The sequence below is a fragment of the Tauraco erythrolophus genome, chromosome 4, assembly GCF_009769465.1.
Source record: "Tauraco erythrolophus isolate bTauEry1 chromosome 4, bTauEry1.pri, whole genome shotgun sequence".
Lineage (NCBI taxonomy): Eukaryota > Metazoa > Chordata > Aves > Musophagiformes > Musophagidae > Tauraco > Tauraco erythrolophus.
In genome coordinates this window covers 50,431,160-50,445,167 of record NC_141468.1, presented here as the reverse complement: position 1 = coordinate 50,445,167, position 14,008 = coordinate 50,431,160, and positions in this window count along the sequence as shown.

Here is a 14,008-nt window from a genome sequence, read left to right as displayed (position 1 = left end):
AAGCCGCACGCTGGCCGACACTTCCCTTGGACCTTCAGAAATGATCTGCATAATTTAAAAGACATGCGTGAGAACTGGCACAGACTCCTCCTCGACCCCTTTCCACGCACAAAGCTCCCGCTGGAGGCAACGTGCGTAACGTGGTACCAGGTGACGCAAAGAAGGAAAAGGGAAACACCGCCAGCGTGCTGAGCCTCTCTGTTGAGCAGCGCTTTCAAAAGGGGCAGAAGTACACTGCCCGAGACAGAGAGGGCCTAGGCAGAGAAACTAAGCGTCTAGACTGTAGGCCCTACGGGCAAACCGTTTGACACTGACCAGATCCGGAGAAGAGAGCTGTGTGGTGAAAAAAAAGCAATATCTTCACAGCACCAGCTTTCTAGGATTTCAGAGGATTGTTAACAGTCCTGAAGCTTTACTGCTTCAATGCTGTACTCGAAATCCAGCTCAAAGGCCAGCTTCTGGAGACCTGGGTCATTAGCTTGACCTCACTATGTCTCAGTCCTAACTGAACAGCTTGCCTGCAGCACCGGCGGAAGCAGGTGGAAGCAGCAGCAGAGGAAAAACGAGCCCAAAAGCAAGCGAGGCCAGTGGGGCCCCAGTGCCTCCTTCAGAGGAGGGGAAGAGTGGTTGGAAAGCTGCCTTTTGGAAGAGGACCTGGGGGCATTTGTCAACTTGTGGCTGAATATGAGCCGTCAGTGTGCCCAGGTGGCCAAAAAGGCCCTGAGCATCCTGGCTTGTATCAGAAATAGTGTGGCCAGCAGGACTAGGGAAGTAATTGTTCCTGTGTATTTGGCACGAGTGAGGTCACACGTCAAACACTGTTCACAACCAGAAAGAGGTTGAAGTGCTGGAGAGCGTCCAAAGAAAAGCAAGGAAGCTGGCGAAGGGTGTAGAGCACAAGTCCTGTGAGGAGTGGCTGAGGGAACTGGGGTTGTTTAGCCCGGAGAAAAGGAGGCTGACGGGAGACTTCATCTCTCTCTACAACTACCTGAAAGGAGGTTGAAGCGAGGTGAGTATCGACCTCTTTTCCCAAGAAGCAAGTACTAGCACAAGAGGAAAAGGCCTCAGGTTGCACCAGGAGACGTTTAGAGTGGCTATTGGGAAGAATTTCTTCACCAAAAGGGTTGTCAAGTAGTGGAACAGGCTGACCAGAGAAGGGTTGAGTCACCGTCCCAGGACCTAGGAGCTGTTTTGAAGACTTGTAGACGTGGCACTTAGGGACATGGTTTAGGGCTGCACTTGGCAGTGTCAGGTTTACGTTTGGACTCAATGATCTTTAGGGTCCTTTCCGACCTAATGATTCTATGATTGTACCTCAGATTCAAAAAAGAAGTCAACATCTTCCTCTTGTTCTGCTTCTGCTGCTGGCAGGACACCTGTAAAGGAGGTAAGAAGCACAACGATGCTGTGAGTGCTGACTTCCCTCTGCTTTTCCTCATCTGCTTCACTCCAGGGAAGCTCACAAAGGTAACCGTTTAGCCCGTCAAGAAAATTACCGTTGTCACGCTCCTCTGCACGGGACTGCGCGCAAGCTTCGTGTTCATCTGCAACTGGAAGGTGCACGTCGGCCAACACTTCCCTTGGACCTTCGCAGTCCATCTGCGTAATTTAAAAGACGTGTTAGAACTGGCAAAGACTCCTCCTCGACCCCTTTCCACACACAAAGCTCCTGCTTGAGGCAACGTGCGTAACGCGGTACCAGGTGACGGAAAGAAGGAAAAGGGAAACACCGCCAGCGTGTTGAGCATCTCTGTTGAGCAGCGCTTTCAAAAGGGCAGAAGTACACTGCCCGAGACAGAGAGGGCCTAGGCAGAAGAAACTAAGCAAGAGGAAGAAGGCCTTGAGTTGCACCAGGAAAGGTTTAGAGTGGCTATTGGGAAGAATTTCTTCACCAAAAGGGTTGTCAAGTAGTGGAACAGGCTGACCAGAGAAGGGTTGAGTCACCGTCCCTGAAGCTATCTAAAAGACTTGTAGACATGGCACTTAGGAACATGGTTTAGGGGTGCACTTGGCAGTGTCAGGTTTACGTTTGGACTCAATGATCTTTAGGGTCCTTTCCGACCTAATGATTCTATGATTGTACCTCAGATTCAAAAGAGAAGTCAACATCTTCCTCTTGTTCTGCTTCTGCTGCTGGCAGGACACCTGTAAAGGAGGTAAGAAGCACAACAATGCTGTGAGTGCTGACTTCACTCTGCTTTTTCTCATCTGCTTCACTCCAGGGAAGCTCACAAAGGTAACCGTTTAGTCTGTCAAGAAAATTACCGTTGTCACGCTCCTCTGCACGGGACTGCGCGCAAGCTTCGTGTTCATCTGCAACTGGAAGGTGCACGTCGGCCAACACCTCCCTTGGACCTTCACAGTCCATCTGCGCAATTTAAAAGACATGCGTGGTGTAGAGTACAAGTCCTGTGAGGAGTGGCTGAGGGAACTGGGGTTGTTTAGCCTGGAGAAAAGGAGGCTGAAGGGAGACTTCATCTCTCTCTACAACTACCTGAAAGGAGGTTGTAGCAAAGTGAGTGTCGACCTCTTTTCCCCAGAAGCAAGTACTAGCACAAGAGGAAAAGGCCTCAGGTTGCACCAGGAGACGTTTAGAGTGGCTATTGGGAAGAATTTCTTCACCAAAAGGGTTGTCAAGTAGTGGAACAGGCTGACCAGAGAAGGGTTGAGTCACCGTCCCAGGACCTAGGAGCTGTTCTGAAGACTTGTAGACGTGGCACTTAGGGACATGGCTTAGGGGTGCACTTGGCAGTGTCAGGTTTACGTTTGGACTCAATGATCTTTAGGGTCCTTTCCGACCTAATGATTCTATGATCGTACCTCAGAAATAAAAGAGAAGACAACATCTTCCTCTTGTTCTGTTCCTGCTGCTGGCGAGTCACCTATAAAAGACGTAAGAAGCGCAATGCTGCTGTGAGTGCTGATTTCACTCTGCTTTTCCCTATTACTCAATCCCTCTGTTGAAACGACTGGTTTTCATTCTCCTCTGGGCAACAGCGATTTGTCCTCATCGCCATCTCTGCGGCGAAGGATCTTACCTGTTCCAGTCTGTGCAGGTGCACCCAAGGGAACGTCAGTGGTGGTCCCTGGGCTAGAGCTGACAAGTACTGCTGGGCCTTCTGTACCTCCCGCCGAACATTCTCCTTTCCCTTCACAGCCCTTGTATTCCTCCAGTCGGTTTGCAATACTATATACAGAAAGGAAGGAAATGCTTTCGGTAAAAATACCCACACACTTGCCCACACTCTTTACTGGAAGAGCAACAGCCATTCATGAGCTGTCCTACCCGTCTTCACTGCCAGCTGGCAAAGGGCAACGCATGCGGACAACCTACTTCACTACTGCTGTAGCCCGAAATACTCACTACAGGCATGTTCACGCTAGAGATGCTTATTCCTGTATATGGAGTAACTCATCCCTGTTGGCTACAGTCTTATCTGACAAACCCCCTCTCCATTTCAAGGGCCAGCGAGACTAACAAGTGCCCTGGCAGACTGACATCTAACTACAAGGCTTCTGCCTCAGTGGGATGCTATACTAATGCTGCACCAACTCTTCATGTCAAGCCAGGGTAACGTCTTCTCAAACCTGACTTTGAAGGGCTTCAGAATCTCCCATGGTTGGTCTGAGGACCTGAGAGTTTAGAGAGCTCCTAAGTGGCATATCAAGAGGCCAACAAAGATGGCGGTTGCATTCCAAGCACTGCAGGGGTTAACAACATTGCATAGGTGTTATCTTCTAGCAGCCTCGGCAGAGGCTCAGCTGGGCCTCCAGAGAGAGACCGCTTTCAGGTTTGCTTCATCAGCAGAACTAAAAACAAAACAAAAAACCTCAAACAAACAAGAAAAGACAACAAAGGTCTCCACACCTCATTACATCCGCGTGATCTTACGAAAAAGGGCCGGACATTCTGACAAGGCAACTGCACTGACAGGGACATAAAACACTTACTCAAGGTGTCCAGACAGCATAGCATAATAGACAGCTGTGCGGCCACGACGGTCTTTAGCAGAAAGATCAGCACCGTGGCGAAGGAGAATTCGTATGACATCCATATGCCCAGCAAGAACAGCAATCATAAGAGTGGTCCTAGAACATCCAAGAGAGGACAGGAAATCCATCAGCTTCCGCAGATGCTGCATTGCCATTACTTCAGCCCCTCTTTGCTCCCCACACAATTCCTTTCCCCTCTCCTACGGGCAGAGGGAAAGCACAGCCAAACACGTGGAAGCATCAGAGAATTCAGGTTGGCGGGACCTCAGGAGGTCTCCAGGCCAACCACCTGCCCAGAGCAGACTCGGGGCGTGTGGCCGGGGGTGTCTGTGTGTGTGGGTGTGGGTGTGGCACCACAGCCAACGCTTCCTTCAGTCCTCAGTGCGGAAATCGTCCCGAGGTAAGACAGCAGCTGAGTGCGGGTCGGCTTTCACGAGTCACACGGAAGGAGCTCCTTCTGGGCAGCTCTTGGTTCTTTCTCAAAGCTCATTCCTGTGCCCCCCCATCAACCTGACTTGAACAATGCTGAGGAGTCCCACGCGCACTTTTGACAAACCCTTCACCTTTTGCGCCGGTCTCGAACATGCACGTCAGCTCCTTTTTGAAGAAGGAACTCGACCATCTCTTCACAGTGCTCGATGATGGCAATAGTAAGCGGAGTGTATCCCAACTGAAAGGAGAAATCATCTCCTTTAGAATCACACAGAAAAGTCAAGCAAGTTTGGGGAAGAGGAGCCTTCCCTGAAGGCCAAGCTCACCCTGTTCTGAGCATCAATATCAGCGTTATGCTCAAGTAACAGCTCCACTAGAGACGTGCCAGGAATTTCGGCAGCCAGGTGAAGGGCAGTGTTGCCGCAAACATCTTTGAAGTCAGGGTTGGCACCGTGCTCCAGTAGAATAGCCGCACAGTCTGCGTGCTGGTGCTCTACTGCCTGGAAACAAGACGCAAAGGAGGAGTAACTTCCAGCATCTCCGTTTCTCTCTGTCAGAACTCCTGTGCCTTCCCAACTCTGGAAAGTATGAGTGTCTTCAAAGATTAGGTAACGTATGCCCCTTGTCTGCTGACTGCAACATACCTGCTTCTACGCAGGCCTACGTAAAGAATCACGCAAGGTACGTACGGCTCAGCGCACAATCGATGAGCCCAGCATACAAGAATATCGCCTATTGCGCGTACCTTCATCAGCGGCGACCTGTTAAAGCTGTCGCCAGTGTTCAGCTGGCACGCGTTTCCTGCTGGAAACCAAACATCTGTGGGGTCGCTCTCACAAGGAAGGTGCAGCGGAGGTGTCCTGGAAATTACATACCCTTCGGTTAACACAGACAGACAGCTGAAGACACTGTTTCAGGCTGTGGTACCCAAAGCCTGTGGCACAGGGCCACAAGCCTCACGTGGCAAAAGCCAAGCCAAAAGCAAGCTTTCTTGTTCCAGAGCTGGTGGCAGTAGTTGCACACCCAAAGCCTGGGGCAGGCTAGGAAAAATCCCCAACGCATCCGCTGGGTCAGGAGGCGTCTCCTCAGCTGTGTAAATGAAGCTGCACAAGCAGATTCCTGTGCCCAGGCACTGGTCCCTGCCTCCAGCAGGACCATCCAGCACAGCAAAGGAGACCACGTCTTGGCAGCCTGGAGTCTATGGACGCTACGTAAGTCTGCGGAGCCTGTGTGTAAGCTGCGGGCTATTCCCGCCATCAGTCCCGTGCCAGACACGTCCTGGAGGCAGAGGGGATGGGATTTCTAACAGCAACGGGAAGGCTGTGCCCTGTCTTTCCGTGAATCCGTGGCCTGCTCGAGCAAGCTGCTCAGTCTGGCAACAGGAAAGGAGCTGTCTCTGCTTGGACAAAGGCCTGCTGAGCTCCACAGGAGACTCACTACAGGGAGCAGGCTGGCAGGGCAGAGCGGACGGAGCATCCGCCGGCTCCTGTCGCAGCTTGGGCAGGCGCCCGGTAAGGTCAGCACTTGGGTAAGGAGCCGGCCCTGCTCCTGGGGTGCTTGCAACCGTGCTGGGCTTTGGCGGCTCTGGCAGCCAGGCTGGCTGGAGGGTTTGCTACGGGCACTGCCCGCCCCTTACCGCTGTTTCGCGAACCACCCGTTGACGGGGAGTGTCCACCGCCACCGGCGCCGCTGCGGCCGGGGCACATCGCTGCTGGCGGCCGCCCCGCGCTGCCCGGACCGGCGCTCGGGGGCTTTGGCCGCGCTGGGCGCGGGAGCGCTGCCGGACGGCGGCCGCTCCCGCACCCTCCGGAGGAGCCCGAGGAGCCGCTGCATGCTGCGGCGGGGACGAGGGCACGGCCCGCCCCGCGGTTGGCAGCCGCAGAAGGCGCCCGGCGGACTCTGCTGAGCCCCCGGCGGGGAGAGGGAGGAGACGGGGAGAGGCGAGAGCCGAGCCCCGGGCGGGGAGAGGGAGGAGAACGGGGACAGGCGAGAGCCGAGAGCCGAGCCCCGGGCGGGGAGAGGGAGGAGAACGGCGACAGGCGAGAGCCGAGCCCCGGGCGGGGAGAGGGAGGAGAACGGGGACAGGCGAGAGCCGAGAGCCGAGCCCCGGGCGGGGAGAGGGAGGAGAACGGCGACAGGCGAGAGCCGAGCCCCGGGCGACGGACGCGACTCGCAGCCGCCTACGCTCCGAGCCAGAGAGATGCTGCCGGTTCCGCTGCCGGACCGACAGTGCAGCGGCGGCCCCCGCGGGCGTTCTACAAGGGGCAGCGTCGAGCGCGCTCGGGGCGTCACAGAAGGCGGGGGACGGGCGCGTCATAGGGGGCAGGGGGCGGCGGCCCGGGCCGGGAGGGCTCTGCCTTCGCCGTCAGGGCGGCCCGGTGGTGGTGCTGGGCGCTGGGTGGCCGGAAAATGCCTTTGAAAACGTGCTACTTGCACAGCTGCTGTTGGAGAGCCCTGTTTGTCCCCGTGTTAGAACCTTGAAGGACGCGTCCTTCTGGGATTTGAAGCAAAACGCGGCAGGTGTGGCCACGGACGGGGCGGCTGACAAACCGTTGAACGTGTAGCAAAGCTTCGCCCTGTCCCATCGCTCCCGCTGGTGCTGCGTGAACGGCAGGAGCCGCGGCTGCTCGGGCACCAACCCGCTGAAACCGCCTGTCCCTGGGAATTAGATGCAGTCCTCTGCACTGGACTGCGCACCCTCCATGTCCGTCTGCAGCTGGAAGCTGCACGCCGACTGACACTTCCCTTGGACCTTCAGAAATGATCTGCGTAATTTAAGACACGCGTGAGAACTGGCACAGACTCCCCCTCGACCCCTTTCCACGCACAAAGCTCCCGCTTGAGGCAACGTGCGTAACACGGTACCAGGTGACGGAAAGAAGGAAAAGGGAAACACCGCCAGCGTGTTGAGCATCTCTGTTGAGCAGCGCTTTCAAAAGCAGCGGAAGGACACCTGCCCAAGACAGAGAGGGCCTAGGCAGAAGCAGCTAAGCGTCTAGACTGTAGGCCCTACGGGCAACCACCGTTTGACACTGGCTGGATTCAGAGAAGAGAGCTGTGCGGTGAAAAAGCAGCAACCTCCACAACACCAGCCTTCTGGGATTTCAGAGGCTTGTAAACATTGGAAGCTTTACGGCTTCAGTGCTGTACTCGAAATCCAGCGCAAAGGCCAGCTTCCAGGAGGCCTGGGTCATTAGCTTGACCTCACTTTGTCCCAGTCCTAACTGAACAGCTTGCCCGCAGTGGGAACTTCACCAGACTGCCACGACTTCTGAAATATGATGGATAGTGGCTTAGCAACTTCATCTGCCAGTTCCCTCAGGACCCGCGGATGCACCTCATCAGGTCCCATGGACTTGTCCACCTTCAGGTTCTTTAGATGGTCTCGAACCAGATCTTCTCCTACAGTGGGCGGTTCTTCATTCTCCCAGTCCCTGCCTTTGCCTTCTGTGACTGTGGCCGTGCAGCTGGAACTCTTGCCAGTGAAGACTGAGGCAAAGAAGTCATTGAGAACCTCAGCCTTCTCCATATCCCGGGTAGCCAGGTCCCCCGTTTCCTTCCGGAGAGGGCCTACGTTTTCCCTAGATCTTTTTGTTACTGACATATCTATAGAAGTTTTTCTTGTTGCCCTTGATGTCCCTGGCCAGATTTAACTCTATCAGGGCTTTAGCTTTCCTAACCCGATCTCTGGTTGCTCGGACAATTGCTCTGTATTCTTCCCAGGCTACCTGTCCTTGCTTCCACCCTCTGTAGGCCTTCTTTTTGTGTACCGAGTTGGTCTCTGAAGAGGCCAAAGTCCGCTCTCCTGAAATACAGGGTGGTAGTGACCTTGCTGGGCACCCTCCTTGCTTCCCTAACAATCTTGAACTCCACCATTTCATGATCACTGCAGCCAAGGCTGTCCTTGAGCGTCACATTCCCCACCAGCCCTTCTTTGTTGGTGAGAACAAGGTCCAGCAAAGCATCTCTCCTTGTCGGTTCTTCTACCACTTGGAGAAGGAAGTCATCATCCATGCATTCCAGGAACCTCCTGGATTGCCTATGCTCTGCTGTGTTGTCCCTCCAACAGATATTGGGGTGGTTGAAGTCCCCCATGAGGACCAGGGCTCGTGAACGTGAGGCAGCTCCTATCTGTCTGTAGAGGGCCTCATCCACTTGGTCCTCCTGGTCAGGTGGCCTGTAGCAGACCCCCACTACTATGTCCCCTGTCCCTGCTCTCCCTTTAATCCTAACCCATAAGCTCTCAGTTGGCACCTCATCCGTGTTCCCCCTGTTCCAGCTTGTGCTCATTTTTTCACACCTTTCCCCTCGGTGGGCTGCAAAACCCACTGTGCTCCCTGTGAGCACTCTGTTTTCTGACACTGGCACTTCCTCTGCTCCAGCATCTTCTCATTGCTAAGTGCATTCCTTCCCTGGGGAAGGGCAGGAAAAGAAAAGGCTGTGTGTTGTTTTTACAGCAGGCTGGGTGGAAGGCGGCACTGGAAAGCAGAACCTGGCAGTACAGCACTGACGCGCGGATCCAGATACCAAAAACCAAACGCTCAAACGTGTCAACGACAAAGCTACAGCCTAGGGGCTACAGCTGACACCTGAAAAGGAAATTGATCTTTCCAGGACTCATTCTGGAGTTTTAGAAAGCAGGCAATCTTCATTTCAGCGCTGGGTGCACGGGGGATATTTCCTCCTATTGGGCACACCCGGCTTCTGGACAGAAAATTAGTTATACACTACAATCCTGCATAATTCGTAACATATTTACATATTCTTAAACGATTGGTTAATTTTCTCTCGCTTTTCATGTAAATGACTTCACATGCTCAGTTCTCTTCCTCCGCCCCTTTCTTTTGGGTCTGGGGTGTATTTAGGGTAGGAGGTCTGTGAGTTGGTGGTCGCGATCTCCCCCTGCCGGAATTACCTTTCCCCCAAGTCACTGCATGTTCACAGTTCAGAAAAACATGATAACCAAGTTTGTGCGGTTTCTGGGATGTTCCCTCCAAGGGCAGACAGTTCTTGATAAAGAGTCTCCTGTTTAATCACTCCTGACAGCTTCAAGGCTGGTCATCTTGCTAGTTTCTTTAGGTACGCGTAAATCACTTACTGCCTACTAAACCCTTCATGAAACTCTTCCACAAAAACTTTAACACCTTTATTGTTGGGTAACATAACAATATTAACCATTTAAGATGTTAGTAACACCTGTTGCCCATGAAACACTGCAAGTATTTTAGTGGAATCTGTTATTTCCTGTTAAGATAGGAAAACCCTGTTCTAAAAAATCTTCAATTGAGAACCGCATAAATGGTATCAAGTGCTTTTTCAGTTCAACTCTAGGTTTAGCGTGGCTAACATTATGAACCTCTGTATTCATGCTTGGATTCTAAGAATTGGTGATAACGGGGATCATGCTGCTGACAAACACTCACAGAGTCGGAAATGGAAAGAAGACGAAATTCAGATGCACCAGTTTAAGACGATAGAAATACATGAATGTATGTTCAAGCACAGTCTGTAAGCGTAAAGGCATTGGGATTATATAACTATTAACTTCCATTAAATATAAACTGGCAATCTCCTAGTTAAAAAAAAAAAACAAACCAACAAACACAAATGGAAAATGATTGTGTAATTAAACTATACTGACTTTTACTGTGGTTATTGTACTGGTGCTATTTTTGTAGAATGAAGTAGAGAGTTGCTAGATTTGTCACCAGTCTCTCCTTCAAGGACTTTTTCACTCTCTCATTCTTGTCTGAGTTCTTCAGCATCTGTTTGTCCTCTGGTTTTGGTGCAAATAAATATATATTTTAGATTCCTGCTCTTACAATTTCACAGGCATTTGTTTCGTATCTATATTATCCAAGAAACAGCAAACTTGACAGTGAACTGTTTAGTTATTTGCAGTGTGTTCACTGTCTTCTACCAACGGGAGAATAATGGGATTTATATGTGCTTATGTTTAACAAAAACATTTTATCTTGGACAAGATTTTCTATTCTAATTGTTTTTTATTGTGTTTTTCTTTATGAAAATATCAGTTTCAAGAACTGTAACAATATTTCACAGCATTTATACAGCAATCTAATGATTATGAGCAAAACTCCTACTTTGTGCATACAGTTAAAAAGACTCTTCATGGATTACGCTGCCCTTGCAGGACAACTGTCAGATCTAGGGTTTAAGTAATATTGCCTAATTTAAATGCCTTTCTTGTGTTTTTTTTTTTTTAATATGTATTTTTTAAATTTTATAATTAGAAATGGTCAGCAATGACACTCCAGTTGTAACAATTTGCTTCTCTTCAAGAATACGTAATGAGGTCTTTATTGTTGCATTTTTTCAGTCTCCTGTGGGGGCTTGGGGAGAATTTTTTTTACATTTGACCTGAGTTCTCTAGAGTATTACTCATTTGCTCACGTACAATGGTACTTTAGAAACCTTAATAAGTTTTTCATAAGATTCAAAGCAAAGATAAGTTTACTTTCTAATGTCAACTACTAGCTCACTTGCTTTGAAGTGCTATTAATGATACCTGAACTGTGTATAATCAATACTGTGACCTTTCTATAGGCCTGGTTCTAGATCATTAAAGCTGTTAACTCTGGTGAGTGTCAGAAGATCCATGCTACATCATGTTTACAGTATTAATCTCCTTCATAACAAGGCAGTATAAAATCAAAACATATTTGATTCATTTTAATAAATTTTGTAGTTCTCAACTTCTTATCATGTTTCCACCTCCCACAATGTTTAAAGCCTTCATGACTTGTGCTGATCTAGATTTGTAAAGTCATTATTCAAAGTCTTTGATATTTACGAGATCTGAAACATTTCTACTAATTAATTATTGATTCCCCAGTGATTCAGTCCAATCAATTTGTAATAAATATTTAAGATTTCCATGGAATAAAGATGGTTGGTTTGTTGATTGTTGTGTTGTTGTTGTTGTTGTTGTTTTAATTTTGTCTTCATGAAGTCTGAAGCAAGAAGACTTTCAATAATAATCAACAAGTTTTTATCTATGTGGATTTTTATGTGTATTTTATATATATACACATTTGTCTTAGTGTTGATGGCTCGTCCTTGAAATTAGCCAAACAAATTAGTTCTTCTGTCTCCGAGAATATGGATTAGGCCAGGCTCCAGTCCTGCAACATCTTGCACGTTTCCATAATTTCACACACTCAAAATCCTGAACTGTAGGTGAATGGTCTCAGAGAGAATTATGAAGGCTGATGAGGATCTTTATGCAGTGTGTTCAGAGAACTAGAGCTTCAGGGAGTGAAGAAACAAACATCCTAAGCTTGGTTGAAGGCCACCTAGAGCTGGTGGGAAGAAACAGCAAGTACAACATCTAATCTCTGTTTCCTCCATCGAGCTTCAGTGCTGAAGTCAGACCATTCTTCAGCAAAAGTCATGAATCTGCTTGAAATTCAGAAAGCAGAATCTTATCCCAAGAGTAGTCTCCTAACTTTTTTCAGCACTCTCTGAAAGGACTGATAAGAGCTAATCACTGAATTTTCGAAGCATGACTGATGTAGAAGGAGAAAGTAGATTAGAGACATCTTCTGCTACTACTGCAGCAATTATGCCCAGGATTGACTTTTTTCCTATCCAGCTGTTAAGTCTAGTTCTATTTTTTGTTCTTCTTCCTAATAAATATCCAAAATGAATCTACTCCAGTACTACAATTAATTGCATTCACTTCTTAACTCAACAGGGTGGACTACAGCATAAGATCCAAATTATATATTTATAACACCTTGCAATTTTCTCATGAAAGAATATAGCTAAATTCCAAATATTAGGTGCAAGTTCAAACTACTGAGGTGTAATGGATTTAGGAGAGAGAAATGCTTTTGCCTTCTCCTCTTGCAAGCAAAGAAGTAACGTATAATTGCAGACCTTTCTACTGAGGTATGTTTCGACAATACAGAGATTTTTGGTGACGGAATACAGTGAGAAATAGACTCAACCGTTCAGGTTAGAATAAATGCCCGGTCTTCTGTATCTCCACACCTTACTGCAGGATCACACACTTGTTACCAGCCCCTTTCTATTCCCCCAGCTATTTTAATCCTTTTGGTTACTGACTGTGGTACTAACTGAAGGTGTTCATAGGCTGGGATAGATCCACTATACAGTTGCTGAGAGATCCTTTATTGCATGCTGAGTATGTCTGATGTGTCAGGTTTGCGAAGTATGCACAGATCAAAGGTAAACTGAGCACTGAACTTACTGCCATGTATGATTTACGTGAGGAACACCTGCCTTGTCAGAAGTCTGATAGCTTATGCTGTTGGATGTCTGAAAAAAAATGCAAGTATCACAAAATCACAAGGAAAGTTGTATCCTTGTGTTTTGTTTTACTTGAGACATAACATAACATTGTGATGTCTTCTGTGCATAGCTGCTGATAATGCCTTTGACTGATGATCTTTGGGAAAGAGAGGAGGAAGAGGAAAACCAGAGAGAAAGATGCCTTTCCAAATATATTATAATGGAAATGCAGTTTTGTTGCCTAAACTGAAAGAAGAAGGAGAGAAGAGAGTGACAAATACAGCTTTCAAATTAAGGTCATTGTAGCATACTTTTTGTCTCAATAGCTGTAATTAAATACCTTTGTTTGGGGAGCAATGACCTCAGAGAAATCCTTTTGAAAACTCTTTCTTACCCTGCCTGGCAAATTCCTCTGGCAGTTGACTTACTGGTGTGTGCTGTTTCTGTGGCAGTTAGGCTCTTATTTACAAAGATTAGACAAAAATATGCGTAACTTCTCCCAAAGCCAGTAAAAGGGATGATTAAAAAATAAAAGTGCCAATGTTTGAGTGAGTGTGTATGATAGAAAGGAGGAGTTTACAAAGTTCTTCAGATTAATCTTAGAAGGAATATAGTGCATAAATTTAGAAGAGGAAACAACATGAGCTGTTTGCAACACCTCCTAGGTTCTGCACCCTGGTGCTGCAGAAGTCTCAGCTGTTCGGCTTGCAAAAGGAGCTGGGGTTTGGGTACCTTCTACTCTTTAGATACAGATCCTCTTACTCCTATTGTTTATTTGCATCGTAATACTTGTCAGCAGAATCTGTAACCTGCACAAGTAAGAGTTAATGGCATATGGATATATTCCAGTTATATCAATACGCATATACACATAAATATTTAAATTCCGAAAATAGCTTTTTTTCCCATCAACCAAGAGTATAATTTTTAAAAGGGAAAAATGGTTCATGTGAATAGTCTTGATATGAAAGGATAGAAGCATGTAACTAAATGGCGTTAATGAAGGGTGAAGGTGAATACTGAGTATAGTATTGCCTGTGAGGATGGATTCATCAGTGAACAAACTATTAGTTTCTGGGGGATTAGCAGTTGTTAGACATGAGGTGAAGAGGTCCTTCCTTAAATAATTTTAAGGCTGCTGGGAATGGTGCCGGATTTATGATGTTAGATAGCATGAATATGGCAAAGTGGATAACATTCGTTCAGGAATGCACAATAGATTTGTTTCTCCCTATCAGAACTTCATCTCTCTTTACCTTTTAAACAGACCTGGCCTGCTAGCCTTACTGAAGTAAGGCTAAAAAGC